The sequence below is a fragment of the Brachyhypopomus gauderio genome, unplaced genomic scaffold, assembly GCF_052324685.1.
Source record: "Brachyhypopomus gauderio isolate BG-103 unplaced genomic scaffold, BGAUD_0.2 sc150, whole genome shotgun sequence".
Classification (NCBI taxonomy): domain Eukaryota; kingdom Metazoa; phylum Chordata; class Actinopteri; order Gymnotiformes; family Hypopomidae; genus Brachyhypopomus; species Brachyhypopomus gauderio.
Genome location: NW_027506971.1, coordinates 385,169 through 401,816, shown reverse-complemented (window position 1 = coordinate 401,816; position 16,648 = coordinate 385,169). Strand labels below are relative to the sequence as shown.

The window sequence follows — 16,648 nt, the reverse complement described above, 5'->3', positions numbered from 1 at the left end:
GTTGCACTTTTGCCACAAGTTATGCTCAGAAACACTGTTTAGAGCACTTACAACGCCAGCAAACGCTGTTTTGAACGCCTTAATGCAAGACTTACTACTTGTTTGGAAATGCATGTGTAACATTACAAACATGATAAAACAGCTTGTTATCACATCCAAACACTGTTTTGAAACAAAATATGAGTTTTCAGTTCATTCTTCAAAAGTTGCACTTTTGCCCCAAGTTATGCTCAGAAACACTGTTTAGAGCTCTTACAGCGCCAGCAAACGCTGTTTTGAACGCCTTAATACAAGACTTACTACTTGTTTGGAAATGCATGTGTAACATTACAAACATGATAAAACAGCTTGTTATCACATCCAAACACTGTTTTCATTCAAAATATGAGTTTTCTTTTCATTCTTCAAAAGTTGCACTTTTGCCACAAGTTATGCTCAGAAACACTGTTTAGAGCGCTTACAGCGCCAGCAAACGCTGTTTTGAATGCCTTAATGCAAGCCTTACTACTTGTTAGGAAATGCATGTGTAACATTACAAACATGATAAAACAGCTTGTTATCACATCCAAACACTGTTTTGGAACAAAATATGAGTTTTCAGTTCATTCTTCAAAAGTTGCACTTTTGCCACAAGTTATGCTCAGAGACACTGTTTAGAGCGCTTACAGCGCCAGCAAACGCTGTTTTGAACGCCTTAATACAAGACTTACTACTTGTTTGGAAATGCATGTGTAACATTACAAACATGATAAAACAGCTTGTTATCACATCCAAACACTGTTTTCATTCAAAATATGAGTTTTCTTTTCATTCTTCAAAAGTTGCACTTTTGCCACAAGTTATGCTCAGAAACACTGTTTAGAGCTCTTACAGCGCCAGCAAACGCTGTTTTGAACGCCTTAATACAAGACTTACTACTTGTTTGGAAATGCATGTGTAACATTACAAACATGATAAAACAGCTTGTTATCACATCCAAACACTGTTTTCATTCAAAATATGAGTTTTCTTTTCATTCTTCAAAAGTTGCACTTTTGCCACAAGTTATGCTCAGAAACACTGTTTAGAGCTCTTACAACGCCAGCAAACGCTGTTTTGAACGCCTTAATGCAAGCCTTACTACTTGTTAGGAAATGCATGTGTAACATTACAAACATGATAAAACAGCTTGTTATCACATCCAAACACTGTTTTGGAACAAAATATGAGTTTTCAGTTCATTCTTCAAAAGTTGCACTTTTGCTCCAAGTTATGCTCAGAAACACTGTTTAGAGCGCTTACAGTGCCAGCAAACGCTGTTTTGAACGCCTTAATACAAGACTTACTACTTGTTTGGAAATGCATGTGTAACATTACAAACATGATAAAACAGCTTGTTATCACATCCAAACACTGTTTTAGAACAAAATATGAGTTTTCAGTTCATTCTACAAAAGTTGCACTTTTGCTCCAAGTTATGCTCAGAAACACTGTTTAGAGCGCTTACAGCGCCAGCAAACACTGTTTTGAACGCCTTAATACAAGACTTACTACTTGTTTGGAAATGCATGTGTAACATTACAAACATGATAAAACAGCTTGTTATCACATCCAAACACTGTTTTAGAACAAAATATGAGTTTTCAGTTCATTCTTCAAAAGTTGCACTTTTGCTCCAAGTTATGCTCAGAAACACTGTTTAGAGCGCTTACAGCGCCAGCAAACGCTGTTTTGAACGCCTTAATACAAGACTTACTACTTGTTTGGAAATGCATGTGTAACATTACAAACATGATAAAACAGCTTATCACATCCAAACACTGTTTTCATTCAAAATATGAGTTTTCTTTTCATTCTTCAAAAGTTGCACTTTTGCCACAAGTTATGCTCAGAAACACTGTTTAGAGCGCTTACAGCGCCAGCAAACGCTGTTTTGAACGCCTTAATGCAAGCCTTACTACTTGTTAGGAAATGCATGTGTAACATTACAAACATGATAAAACAGCTTGGTATCACATCCAAACACTGTTTTAGAACAAAATATGAGTTTTCAGTTCATTCTTCAAAAGTTGCACTTTTGCTCCAAGTTATGCTCAGAAACACTGTTTAGAGCGCTTACAGCGCCAGCAAACGCTGTTTTGAACGCCTTAATACAAGACTTACTACTTGTTTGGAAATGCATGTGTAACATTACAAACATGATAAAACAGCTTATCACATCCAAACACTGTTTTCATTCAAAATATGAGTTTTCTTTTCATTCTTCAAAAGTTGCACTTTTGCCACAAGTTATGCTCAGAAACACTGTTTAGAGCGCTTACAGCGCCAGCAAACGCTGTTTTGAACGCCTTAATACAAGACTTACTACTTGTTTGGAAATGCATGTGTAACATTACAAACATGATAAAACAGCTTGTTATCACATCCAAACACTGTTTTCATTCAAAATATGAGTTTTCTTTTCATTCTTCAAAAGTTGCACTTTTGCCACAAGTTATGCTCAGAAACACTGTTTAGAGCTCTTACAACGCCAGCAAACACTGTTTTGAACGCCTTAATACAAGACTTACTACTTGTTTGGAAATGCATGTGTAACATTACAAACATGATAAAACAGCTTGTTATCACATCCAAACACTGTTTTCATTCAAAATATGAGTTTTCAGTTCATTCTTCAAAAGTTGCACTTTTGCCACAAGTTATGCTCAGAAACACTGTTTAGAGCGCTTACAGCGCCAGCAAACGCTGTTTTGAACGCCTTAATAAAAGACTTACTACTTGTTTGGAAATGCATGTGTAACATTACAAACATGATAAAACAGCTTGTTATCACATCCAAACACTGTTTTCATTCAAAATATGAGTTTTCTTTTCATTCTTCAAAAGTTGCACTTTTGCCACAAGTTATGCTCAGAAACACTGTTTAGAGCTCTTACAACGCCAGCAAACGCTGTTTTGAATGCCTTAATGCAAGCCTTACTACTTGTTAGGAAATGCATGTGTAACATTACAAACATGATAAAACAGCTTGTTATCACATCCAAACACTGTTTTGGAACAAAATATGAGTTTTCAGTTCATTCTTCAAAAGTTGCACTTTTGCCACAAGTTATGCTCAGAGACACTGTTTAGAGCGCTTACAGCGCCAGCAAACGCTGTTTTGAACGCCTTAATACAAGACTTACTACTTGTTTGGAAATGCATGTGTAACATTACAAACATGATAAAACAGCTTGTTATCACATCCAAACACTGTTTTCATTCAAAATATGAGTTTTCTTTTCATTCTTCAAAAGTTGCACTTTTGCCACAAGTTATGCTCAGAAACACTGTTTAGAGCTCTTACAGCGCCAGCAAACGCTGTTTTGAACGCCTTAATAAAAGACTTACTACTTGTTTGGAAATGCATGTGTAACATTACAAACATGATAAAACAGCTTGTTATCACATCCAAACACTGTTTTCATTCAAAATATGAGTTTTCTTTTCATTCTTCAAAAGTTGCACTTTTGCCACAAGTTATGCTCAGAAACACTGTTTAGAGCTCTTACAACGCCAGCAAACGCTGTTTTGAACGCCTTAATGCAAGCCTTACTACTTGTTAGGAAATGCATGTGTAACATTACAAACATGATAAAACAGCTTGTTATCACATCCAAACACTGTTTTGGAACAAAATATGAGTTTTCAGTTCATTCTTCAAAAGTTGCACTTTTGCTCCAAGTTATGCTCAGAAACACTGTTTAGAGCGCTTACAGTGCCAGCAAACGCTGTTTTGAACGCCTTAATACAAGACTTACTACTTGTTTGGAAATGCATGTGTAACATTACAAACATGATAAAACAGCTTGTTATCACATCCAAACACTGTTTTAGAACAAAATATGAGTTTTCAGTTCATTCTACAAAAGTTGCACTTTTGCTCCAAGTTATGCTCAGAAACACTGTTTAGAGCGCTTACAGCGCCAGCAAACACTGTTTTGAACGCCTTAATACAAGACTTACTACTTGTTTGGAAATGCATGTGTAACATTACAAACATGATAAAACAGCTTGTTATCACATCCAAACACTGTTTTAGAACAAAATATGAGTTTTCAGTTCATTCTACAAAAGTTGCACTTTTGCTCCAAGTTATGCTCAGAAACACTGTTTAGAGCGCTTACAGCGCCAGCAAACACTGTTTTGAACGCCTTAATACAAGACTTACTACTTGTTTGGAAATGCATGTGTAACATTACAAACATGATAAAACAGCTTGTTATCACATCCAAACACTGTTTTAGAACAAAATATGAGTTTTCAGTTCATTCTTCAAAAGTTGCACTTTTGCTCCAAGTTATGCTCAGAAACACTGTTTAGAGCGCTTACAGCGCCAGCAAACGCTGTTTTGAACGCCTTAATACAAGACTTACTACTTGTTTGGAAATGCATGTGTAACATTACAAACATGATAAAACAGCTTGTTATCACATCCAAACACTGTTTTCATTCAAAATATGAGTTTTCTTTTCATTCTTCAAAAGTTGCACTTTTGCCACAAGTTATGCTCAGAAACACTGTTTAGAGCGCTTACAGCGCCAGCAAACGCTGTTTTGAACGCCTTAATGCAAGCCTTACTACTTGTTAGGAAATGCATGTGTAACATTACAAACATGATAAAACAGCTTGTTATCACATCCAAACACTGTTTTCATTCAAAATATGAGTTTTCAGTTCATTCTTCAAAAGTTGCACTTTTGCCACAAGTTATGTTTAGAAACACTGTTTAGAGCGCTTACAGCGCCAGCAAACGCTGTTTTGAACGCCTTAATAAAAGACTTACTACTTGTTTGGAAATGCATGTGTAACATTACAAACATGATAAAACAGCTTGTTATCACATCCAAACACTGTTTTCATTCAAAATATGAGTTTTCTTTTCATTCTTCAAAAGTTGCACTTTTGCCACAAGTTATGCTCAGAAACACTGTTTAGAGCGCTTACAGCGCCAGCAAACGCTGTTTTGAACGCCTTAATGCAAGCCTTACTACTTGTTAGGAAATGCATGTGTAACATTACAAACATGATAAAACAGCTTGTTATCACATCCAAACACTGTTTTAGAACAAAATATGAGTTTTCAGTTCATTCTTCAAAAGTTGCACTTTTGCTCCAAGTTATGCTCAGAAAAACTGTTTAGAGCGCTTACAGCGCCAGCAAACGCTGTTTTGAACCCCTTAATACAAGACTTACTACTTGTTTGGAAATGCATTTGTAACATTACAAACATGATAAAACAGCTTGTTATCACATCCAAACACTGTTTTCATTCAAAATATGAGTTTTCTTTTCATTCTTCAAAAGTTGCACTTTTGCCACAAGTTATGCTCAGAAACACTGTTTAGAGCTCTTACAACGCCAGCAAACGCTGTTTTGAACGCCTTAATGCAAGCCTTACTACTTGTTAGGAAATGCATGTGTAACATTACAAACATGATAAAACAGCTTGTTATCACATCCAAACACTGTTTTGGAACAAAATATGAGTTTTCAGTTCATTCTTCAAAAGTTGCACTTTTGCCACAAGTTATGCTCAGAGACACTGTTTAGAGCGCTTACAGCGCCAGCAAACGCTGTTTTGAACGCCTTAATACAAGACTTACTACTTGTTTGGAAATGCATGTGTAACATTACAAACATGATAAAACAGCTTGTTATCACATCCAAACACTGTTTTAGAACAAAATATGAGTTTTCAGTTCATTCTACAAAAGTTGCACTTTTGCTCCAAGTTATGCTCAGAAACACTGTTTAGAGCGCTTACAGCGCCAGCAAACACTGTTTTGAACGCCTTAATACAAGACTTACTACTTGTTTGGAAATGCATGTGTAACATTACAAACATGATAAAACAGCTTGTTATCACATCCAAACACTGTTTTAGAACAAAATATGAGTTTTCAGTTCATTCTTCAAAAGTTGCACTTTTGCCACAAGTTATGCTCCCCAGATAGCAGACGGATGTGGGCCACTCCCGGCTGAGATATGGCACTGGTGGCTCACTGTCGGGCCTCGCAAACCGCATGTGAGCCAGAGGTGGCCCACATATTGAAAACACACATCTGGCCCACAAGTTGCAAAACAGATGTGGCCCACTTCTGGCACAGATATGGCAGTGTTGCCTACATGTGAGCCAAAAGTGGCCCACATGTTACAAACTGTTATTTGGCCCACATGCCTCAGTACTGATCTGGGCCGTAATACATTATAAAAAAACTCCAAAAACTCAAAAAAAAAAAGTTTGTTAAAACTTGTAAATCCTGTAAAGCGCTTTGTGAAAACATGTGTTGTGAAAAGCGCTATATAAATATATTTGATTTGACTATAGTAATTAAAGGTACCACATGCTTTGTCAAGCCAACTTAATTAAATTTAATTTAGTTTGTGTTGGAAAAAAGAAATTTAAAGGTGAATAACTTAATGTTTAAACTTAGCCTAATGTTTTCCTGAAAGACTGTGGAAGAGCAGAAGTGAGAAAGCCTCAATGGCCTTGAGGAGAATAGAATGGGCCTATTCAGTGTAAGCTGCAAAACAAGCAGTTTGAGATAAGGAGATGGACGGCTAGAGAGGAGCAGGGGGGGCTCTAAGGAAGAGTAGCAAAGGTGGGGGCAGATATCGAAACTTAGAGAAGAGGTATGAAAGGGAGGACATCGCCCAGCACGAGGACTTTTTGCTTGGACGCTGCTGAGATCCACTTGGGCTAGGTAGAGTTCTAGGCAACTAGCACCAGTGCACTGGAGAGTTTGTACCACGTATATTTTGACTATATTGTATTCAATTATATTCCATATAAATTAATCTAAAAGAACTTTTGGTGTTAAGACTTTGCTTGGGTAATTCAGTCAAAACTAATCGGTTCATCGGGGCAGTGTTGGGGCCTATCTGGGTCAAGAAAAAATATCCCAACAATTGTTACCTTTTAGTTTTATTTGCTGTACTCGTGACAAAACATTAAGGCAGCACATATGCTGAAAGTGCGAGTCGATTGGCTGAAGTTCGTGCTGAAAGTTTAAAGCACAATCACCCAACACTCTACCTGCACTTCCGACCACACCGGAAAAGACGGACGACATACACGTTTTACGCACGCACAAGGTAAGACTTAAGTTTCTCTCCCTGCCCAAAAGAACATTGACAAGGAGGCTTGCTAAGCTTTACAATTGGTTAACTGTACTTTAAAATAGTGCTACTTTCGCTAAATTTGTCTGTATGCATTTTTTCTATGCGTCATTATTTTTCTTTGTTCTCTAGACTAGCTTGCTAACGGCTAGCTAGCTAGCTAACTTTATCTTCCGTCTTTGTGTACTGTTTTTAGCCACTTTACTTTTTCTCTCTTTGTTTGTTTTTATCGCTAGTTTAGTGATAACTTAGCGTGTCCTACAGACATAGAGTCTGTTATCGTGACCACTTTAAGGACAAGTTTTATTTACAAGAGGGACGAGCTGCTGGGGGGTGAGAACAAAAGGACACAAATGGGTTTAGCTAGCTAATGTAGCTAATTCATATAATGAATATAAATCTTGATTTAGCTAAGCTATATTATTATGCCAACAAGCTTATTCTGCTATTTCCAAACACAGTGTCATCTTTTTTAATTTGATATTTGATTTTAAATAGGTGTTACCATAGTTTTCTTTCAATTTATGACCAGTTGCTTAAATGTTAAAAGAAAATACTAGTCTGCAAATTTGTGTTGAGCTATCATCAACATTGTTTCAATTTTGAAGGTTTTTGTTATTGTTTTCTATCCTGATGCTTAATGTCATGTCTTCACAAAGCCAAAATGTTGAAAAGCCTTGTGTAATGATTCCTTTATTTTTGCCAGCAGTTGTTGATGTAATTTACTTGTGCTTGATTTATTATTTCTTCTTATTATTTATCTAACTCTGTTTTTATTTATAGATCACCGAAGGACTTCAGGAATGTTTGGATGTGAAAGACACTGTCTGGAGAGAGATCATGAGATGTACAATGACAAACTCTGGCTGGAGGGGCATAAACAGAAAGATGGAGCTTCATAACACACAACTAATGTAATAATTGGTATGCTTTCTGCTTTTTGATGTGAGCATTTGTTTGAAAATGCAACTTTGCCATACAAACGTTTATCTAAGCCATCACACCAGTAATATTTTAAAACACTTAGAATTTTATTTAAAATGGTTATTGACTTGCATTCTATAATTTCATTTCTCACATTAAATGGTGGTGTGTAATGCAACAATAATGACCCAATAGTGCTTGTGGTTAAGATGTGGGTCAGGTGTGGCAGTGAAGGTGAAAAGGTGGCTGTGCTCAATGTCTTAAGTATTTTGTATTTCCAGGTGCAGTTAGATGTAACAGGATTACGATGAAGGCTGCTGCCCAAGAAATAGAAATGTGGATGAAGAGATGGCAACACCCATCCATGGATCGAGAAGGTGGGAGGCAGGCAAGGAGAGAGCAAAGGGCTAGCCTGGCAAATCAGCAACCACCTGTTAATATTTAAAAGGGACAATACTTTTGTTTTGTGATTAATTTCATTTTGAGGCCTTGGTGTTTGTTTCATCTAAAATTACTTGGATTTGTTTAAATCTGTTTTACAAAGCTTGTTTCAAGCAAGTATTGTTTTGTGCTTGACTTTTTCAATGTTTTATCTTTGTTTTATAGCCTGTTTTCAGGAAAATTATGTACAAATTATATTCTTGATTAATGTGCTTGTGTTGATAATGTTGATAATGTTGACAATGTTGTTATTGTTATTAAGGATACTGTGTGGCGAATCATGAAGCAAACTGGCTAACTCTAGCCAAGAAGTTAAACTGGCAGGACATAAATGGGAAAATGGCATTCAGCAGCTTGTTCCTAAAAGATGTGATTGCTGGTAGGTGCTGTATTGTACTACTAACTTGTTTGATTACCATAAATTAATTCCTTGAAATGTACTTAATGCTTTAAAGCAAAATGTTTGTCTCAGCTGTAATAAAGGAAGTGTGTAACTTCAGCATGAGTGTGAATAGGTTAATCTTGCATGGTTAACATTTTTCATTTTAAAAAGGATAAAAGACAACAGCTAATTTAAATAAGTAGATTTAAATACACATTTTGAGCTCAGTAGTGTGTTTTTGAATATAATGTTTCCAATTTGATTAGAAATGGTGATAAGCTTCTATAACACTTGCTTTACTAAACAATCTCCTTTTTTGTTTTGCTCTTTGTTTTCCACAAAGGAGCTGTTAGAAGAAATTGGCTCACCAGACCGGCCACAAATCAAGAAATTGAGTTCTACGTTAATATATGGCTACATTTAGCAATGAACAGAGAAGGATGGAGGAAGCTACGGCAGAAGAGACAGTGTGTGTGAGATTCACACCAAAATTGTAACGTTTGAATGTTGTCAAATACTGTTATGTAAATCAATCCAATGTTTTTGTACTGGACAGTGATCTGGAAGGAGGAGGTTGTTTTGAGTGTTAAATAAATTAAATTCTTTTGCACTAATTCCAGTGTTTGCATTCATTTTGTGCTTCCAGAATAGTTTTATTACTGAAATGAGTCTGGTGCAGATCTGTTCCAGATATGGCCCACACCTTGTAGTCAGCTTGTGGCCCACATCTGGCCCAAATGTGTGCTTCTCTTTTGGCTGACATGTGGCCCAAATCTGGCAACCGGGAGTGGCCCACTTAAGGCCCGGTAATCAGTGTGGCAAGTGGGCCAGATGAAAATGTGGCAAGTGGGCCACATCTGGGCCATAATAATTTTGCTATCTGGGTCAGAACCACTGTTTAGAGCGCTTACAGCGCCAGCAAACGCTGTTTTGAACGCCTTAATGCAAGACTTACTACTTGTTTGGAAATGCATGTGTAACATCACAAACATGATAAAACAGCTTGTTATCACATCCAAACACAGTTTTGAAACAAAATATGAGTTTTCAGTTCATTCTTCAAAAGTTGCACTTTTGCCACAAGTTATGCTCTGAAACACTGTTTAGAGCACTTACAACGCCAGCAAACGCTGTTTTGAACGCCTTAATGCAAGACTTACTACTTGTTTGGAAATGCATGTGTAACATTACAAACATGATAAAACAGCTTGTTATCACATCCAAACACTGTTTTGAAACAAAATATGAGTTTTCAGTTCATTCTTCAAAAGTTGCACTTTTGCCCCAAGTTATGCTCAGAAACACTGTTTAGAGCGCTTACAGCGCCAGCAAACGCTGTTTTGAACGCCTTAATGCAAGACTTACTACTTGTTTGGAAATGCATGTGTAACATTACAAACATGATAAAACAGCTTGTTATCACATCCAAACACTGTTTTGAAACAAAATATGAGTTTTCAGTTCATTCTTCAAAAGTTGCACTTTTGCCACAAGTTATGCTCAGAAACACTGTTTAGAGCACTTACAACGCCAGCAAACGCTGTTTTGAACGCCTTAATGCAAGACTTACTACTTGTTTGGAAATGCATGTGTAACATCACAAACATGATAAAACAGCTTGTTATCACATCCAAACACAGTTTTGAAACAAAATATGAGTTTTCAGTTCATTCTTCAAAAGTTGCACTTTTGCCACAAGTTATGCTCAGAACCACTGTTTAGAGCGCTTACAGCGCCAGCAAACGCTGTTTTGAACGCCTTAATGCAAGACTTACTACTTGTTTGGAAATGCATGTGTAACATCACAAACATGATAAAACAGCTTGTTATCACATCCAAACACAGTTTTGAAACAAAATATGAGTTTTCAGTTCATTCTTCAAAAGTTGCACTTTTGCCACAAGTTATGCTCAGAAACACTGTTTAGAGCACTTACAACGCCAGCAAACGCTGTTTTGAACGCCTTAATGCAAGACTTACTACTTGTTTGGAAATGCATGTGTAACATCACAAACATGATAAAACAGCTTGTTATCACATCCAAACACAGTTTTGAAACAAAATATGAGTTTTCAGTTCATTCTTCAAAAGTTGCACTTTTGCCACAAGTTATGCTCAGAAACACTGTTTAGAGCACTTACAACGCCAGCAAACGCTGTTTTGAACGCCTTAATGCAAGACTTACTACTTGTTTGGAAATGCATGTGTAACATTACAAACATGATAAAACAGCTTGTTATCACATCCAAACACTGTTTTGAAACAAAATATGAGTTTTCAGTTCATTCTTCAAAAGTTGCACTTTTGCCCCAAGTTATGCTCAGAAACACTGTTTAGAGCGCTTACAGCGCCAGCAAACGCTGTTTTGAACGCCTTAATGCAAGACTTACTACTTGTTTGGAACTGCATGTGTAACATCACAAACATGATAAAACAGCTTGTTATCACATCCAAACACAGTTTTGAAACAAAATATGAGTTTTCAGTTCATTCTTCAAAAGTTGCACTTTTGCCACAAGTTATGCTCAGAAACACTGTTTAGAGCACTTACAACGCCAGCAAACGCTGTTTTGAATGCCTTAATGCAAGACTTACTACTTGTTTGGAAATGCATGTGTAACATTACAAACATGATAAAACAGCTTGTTATCACATCCAAACACAGTTTTGAAACAAAATATGAGTTTTCAGTTCATTCTTCAAAAGTTGCACTTTTGCCACAAGTTATGCTCAGAAACACTGTTTAGAGCACTTACAACGCCAGCAAACGCTGTTTTGAATGCCTTAATGCAAGACTTACTACTTGTTTGGAAATGCATGTGTAACATTACAAACATGATAAAACAGCTTGTTATCACATCCAAACACAGTTTTGAAACAAAATATGAGTTTTCAGTTCATTCTTCAAAAGTTGCACTTTTGCCCCAAGTTATGCTCAGAAACACTGTTTAGAGCGCTTACAGCGCCAGCAAACGCTGTTTTGAACGCCTTAATGCAAGACTTACTACTTGTTTGGAAATGCATGTGTAACATCACAAACATGATAAAACAGCTTGTTATCACATCCAAACACAGTTTTGAAACAAAATATGAGTTTTCAGTTCATTCTTCAAAAGTTGCACTTTTGCCCCAAGTTATGCTCAGAAACACTGTTTAGAGCGCTTACAGCGCCAGCAAACGCTGTTTTGAATGCCTTAATGCAAGACTTACTACTTGTTTGGAACTGCATGTGTAACATCACAAACATGATAAAACAGCTTGTTATCACATCCAAACACAGTTTTGAAACAAAATATGAGTTTTCAGTTCATTCTTCAAAAGTTGCACTTTTGCCCCAAGTTATGCTCAGAAACACTGTTTAGAGCGCTTACAGCGCCAGCAAACGCTGTTTTGAACGCCTTAATGCAAGACTTACTACTTGTTTGGAAATGCATGTGTAACATCACAAACATGATAAAACAGCTTGTTATCACATCCAAACACAGTTTTGAAACAAAATATGAGTTTTCAGTTCATTCTTCAAAAGTTGCACTTTTGCCCCAAGTTATGCTCAGAAACACTGTTTAGAGCGCTTACAGCGCCAGCAAACGCTGTTTTGAACGCCTTAATGCAAGACTTACTACTTGTTTGGAAATGCATGTGTAACATCACAAACATGATAAAACAGCTTGTTATCACATCCAAACACAGTTTTGAAACAAAATATGAGTTTTCAGTTCATTCTTCAAAAGTTGCACTTTTGCCCCAAGTTATGCTCAGAAACACTGTTTAGAGCGCTTACAGCGCCAGCAAACGCTGTTTTGAACGCCTTAATGCAAGACTTACTACTTGTTTGGAACTGCATGTGTAACATCACAAACATGATAAAACAGCTTGTTATCACATCCAAACACAGTTTTGAAACAAAATATGAGTTTTCAGTTCATTCTTCAAAAGTTGCACTTTTGCCACAAGTTATGCTCAGAAACACTGTTTAGAGCACTTACAACGCCAGCAAACGCTGTTTTGAACGCCTTAATGCAAGACTTACTACTTGTTTGGAAATGCATGTGTAACATCACAAACATGATAAAACAGCTTGTTATCACATCCAAACACAGTTTTGAAACAAAATATGAGTTTTCAGTTCATTCTTCAAAAGTTGCACTTTTGCCACAAGTTATGCTCAGAAACACTGTTTAGAGCACTTACAACGCCAGCAAACGCTGTTTTGAACGCCTTAATGCAAGACTTACTACTTGTTTGGAAATACATGTGTAACATTACAAACATGATAAAACAGCTTGTTATCACATCCAAACACTGTTTTGAAACAAAATATGAGTTTTCAGTTCATTCTTCAAAAGTTGCACTTTTGCCCCAAGTTATGCTCAGAAACACTGTTTAGAGCGCTTACAGCGCCAGCAAACGCTGTTTTGAACGCCTTAATGCAAGACTTACTACTTGTTTGGAACTGCATGTGTAACATCACAAACATGATAAAACAGCTTGTTATCACATCCAAACACAGTTTTGAAACAAAATATGAGTTTTCAGTTCATTCTTCAAAAGTTGCACTTTTGCCCCAAGTTATGCTCAGAAACACTGTTTAGAGCGCTTACAGCGCCAGCAAACGCTGTTTTGAACGCCTTAATGCAAGACTTACTACTTGTTTGGAAATGCATGTGTAACATCACAAACATGATAAAACAGCTTGTTATCACATCCAAACACAGTTTTGAAACAAAATATGAGTTTTCAGTTCATTCTTCAAAAGTTGCACTTTTGCCCCAAGTTATGCTCAGAAACACTGTTTAGAGCGCTTACAGCGCCAGCAAACGCTGTTTTGAACGCCTTAATGCAAGACTTACTACTTGTTTGGAACTGCATGTGTAACATCACAAACATGATAAAACAGCTTGTTATCACATCCAAACACAGTTTTGAAACAAAATATGAGTTTTCAGTTCATTCTTCAAAAGTTGCACTTTTGCCACAAGTTATGCTCAGAAACACTGTTTAGAGCTCTTACAACGCCAGCAAACGCTGTTTTGAACGCCTTAATGCAAGACTTACTACTTGTTTGGAAATGCATGTGTAACATCACAAACATGATAAAACAGCTTGTTATCACATCCAAACACAGTTTTGAAACAAAATATGAGTTTTCAGTTCATTCTTCAAAAGTTGCACTTTTGCCACAAGTTATGCTCAGAAACACTGTTTAGAGCACTTACAACGCCAGCAAACGCTGTTTTGAACGCCTTAATGCAAGACTTACTACTTGTTTGGAAATGCATGTGTAACATTACAAACATGATAAAACAGCTTGTTATCACATCCAAACACTGTTTTGAAACAAAATATGAGTTTTCAGTTCATTCTTCAAAAGTTGCACTTTTGCCCCAAGTTATGCTCAGAAACACTGTTTAGAGCTCTTACAGCGCCAGCAAACGCTGTTTTGAACGCCTTAATACAAGACTTACTACTTGTTTGGAAATGCATGTGTAACATTACAAACATGATAAAACAGCTTGTTATCACATCCAAACACTGTTTTCATTCAAAATATGAGTTTTCTTTTCATTCTTCAAAAGTTGCACTTTTGCCACAAGTTATGCTCAGAAACACTGTTTAGAGCGCTTACAGCGCCAGCAAACGCTGTTTTGAATGCCTTAATGCAAGCCTTACTACTTGTTAGGAAATGCATGTGTAACATTACAAACATGATAAAACAGCTTGTTATCACATCCAAACACTGTTTTGGAACAAAATATGAGTTTTCAGTTCATTCTTCAAAAGTTGCACTTTTGCCACAAGTTATGCTCAGAGACACTGTTTAGAGCGCTTACAGCGCCAGCAAACGCTGTTTTGAACGCCTTAATACAAGACTTACTACTTGTTTGGAAATGCATGTGTAACATTACAAACATGATAAAACAGCTTGTTATCACATCCAAACACTGTTTTCATTCAAAATATGAGTTTTCTTTTCATTCTTCAAAAGTTGCACTTTTGCCACAAGTTATGCTCAGAAACACTGTTTAGAGCTCTTACAGCGCCAGCAAACGCTGTTTTGAACGCCTTAATACAAGACTTACTACTTGTTTGGAAATGCATGTGTAACATTACAAACATGATAAAACAGCTTGTTATCACATCCAAACACTGTTTTCATTCAAAATATGAGTTTTCTTTTCATTCTTCAAAAGTTGCACTTTTGCCACAAGTTATGCTCAGAAACACTGTTTAGAGCTCTTACAACGCCAGCAAACGCTGTTTTGAACGCCTTAATGCAAGCCTTACTACTTGTTAGGAAATGCATGTGTAACATTACAAACATGATAAAACAGCTTGTTATCACATCCAAACACTGTTTTGGAACAAAATATGAGTTTTCAGTTCATTCTTCAAAAGTTGCACTTTTGCTCCAAGTTATGCTCAGAAACACTGTTTAGAGCGCTTACAGTGCCAGCAAACGCTGTTTTGAACGCCTTAATACAAGACTTACTACTTGTTTGGAAATGCATGTGTAACATTACAAACATGATAAAACAGCTTGTTATCACATCCAAACACTGTTTTAGAACAAAATATGAGTTTTCAGTTCATTCTACAAAAGTTGCACTTTTGCTCCAAGTTATGCTCAGAAACACTGTTTAGAGCGCTTACAGCGCCAGCAAACACTGTTTTGAACGCCTTAATACAAGACTTACTACTTGTTTGGAAATGCATGTGTAACATTACAAACATGATAAAACAGCTTGTTATCACATCCAAACACTGTTTTAGAACAAAATATGAGTTTTCAGTTCATTCTTCAAAAGTTGCACTTTTGCTCCAAGTTATGCTCAGAAACACTGTTTAGAGCGCTTACAGCGCCAGCAAACGCTGTTTTGAACGCCTTAATACAAGACTTACTACTTGTTTGGAAATGCATGTGTAACATTACAAACATGATAAAACAGCTTATCACATCCAAACACTGTTTTCATTCAAAATATGAGTTTTCTTTTCATTCTTCAAAAGTTGCACTTTTGCCACAAGTTATGCTCAGAAACACTGTTTAGAGCGCTTACAGCGCCAGCAAACGCTGTTTTGAACGCCTTAATGCAAGCCTTACTACTTGTTAGGAAATGCATGTGTAACATTACAAACATGATAAAACAGCTTGGTATCACATCCAAACACTGTTTTAGAACAAAATATGAGTTTTCAGTTCATTCTTCAAAAGTTGCACTTTTGCTCCAAGTTATGCTCAGAAACACTGTTTAGAGCGCTTACAGCGCCAGCAAACGCTGTTTTGAACGCCTTAATACAAGACTTACTACTTGTTTGGAAATGCATGTGTAACATTACAAACATGATAAAACAGCTTATCACATCCAAACACTGTTTTCATTCAAAATATGAGTTTTCTTTTCATTCTTCAAAAGTTGCACTTTTGCCACAAGTTATGCTCAGAAACACTGTTTAGAGCGCTTACAGCGCCAGCAAACGCTGTTTTGAACGCCTTAATACAAGACTTACTACTTGTTTGGAAATGCATGTGTAACATTACAAACATGATAAAACAGCTTGTTATCACATCCAAACACTGTTTTCATTCAAAATATGAGTTTTCTTTTCATTCTTCAAAAGTTGCACTTTTGCCACAAGTTATGCTCAGAAACACTGTTTAGAGCTCTTACAACGCCAGCAAACACTGTTTTGAACGCCTTAATACAAGACTTACTACTTGTTTGGAAATGCATGTGTAACATTACAAACATGATAAAACAG

The 16,648-nt window shown here is 36.6% G+C and overlaps 1 long non-coding RNA gene across 1 annotated transcript; it reads left to right on the top strand.

Moving 5' to 3' along the window:
• Positions 1–6,998: 6,998 nt before the first annotated feature.
• LOC143500435 (uncharacterized) lies at positions 6,999–9,468 on the top strand. Its single transcript, XR_013126798.1, has 5 exons — positions 6,999–7,116; positions 7,924–8,064; positions 8,346–8,441; positions 8,768–8,884; positions 9,231–9,468. It is a non-coding gene; the product is annotated as an uncharacterized LOC143500435 (long non-coding RNA).
• Positions 9,469–16,648: the final 7,180 nt, after the last annotated feature.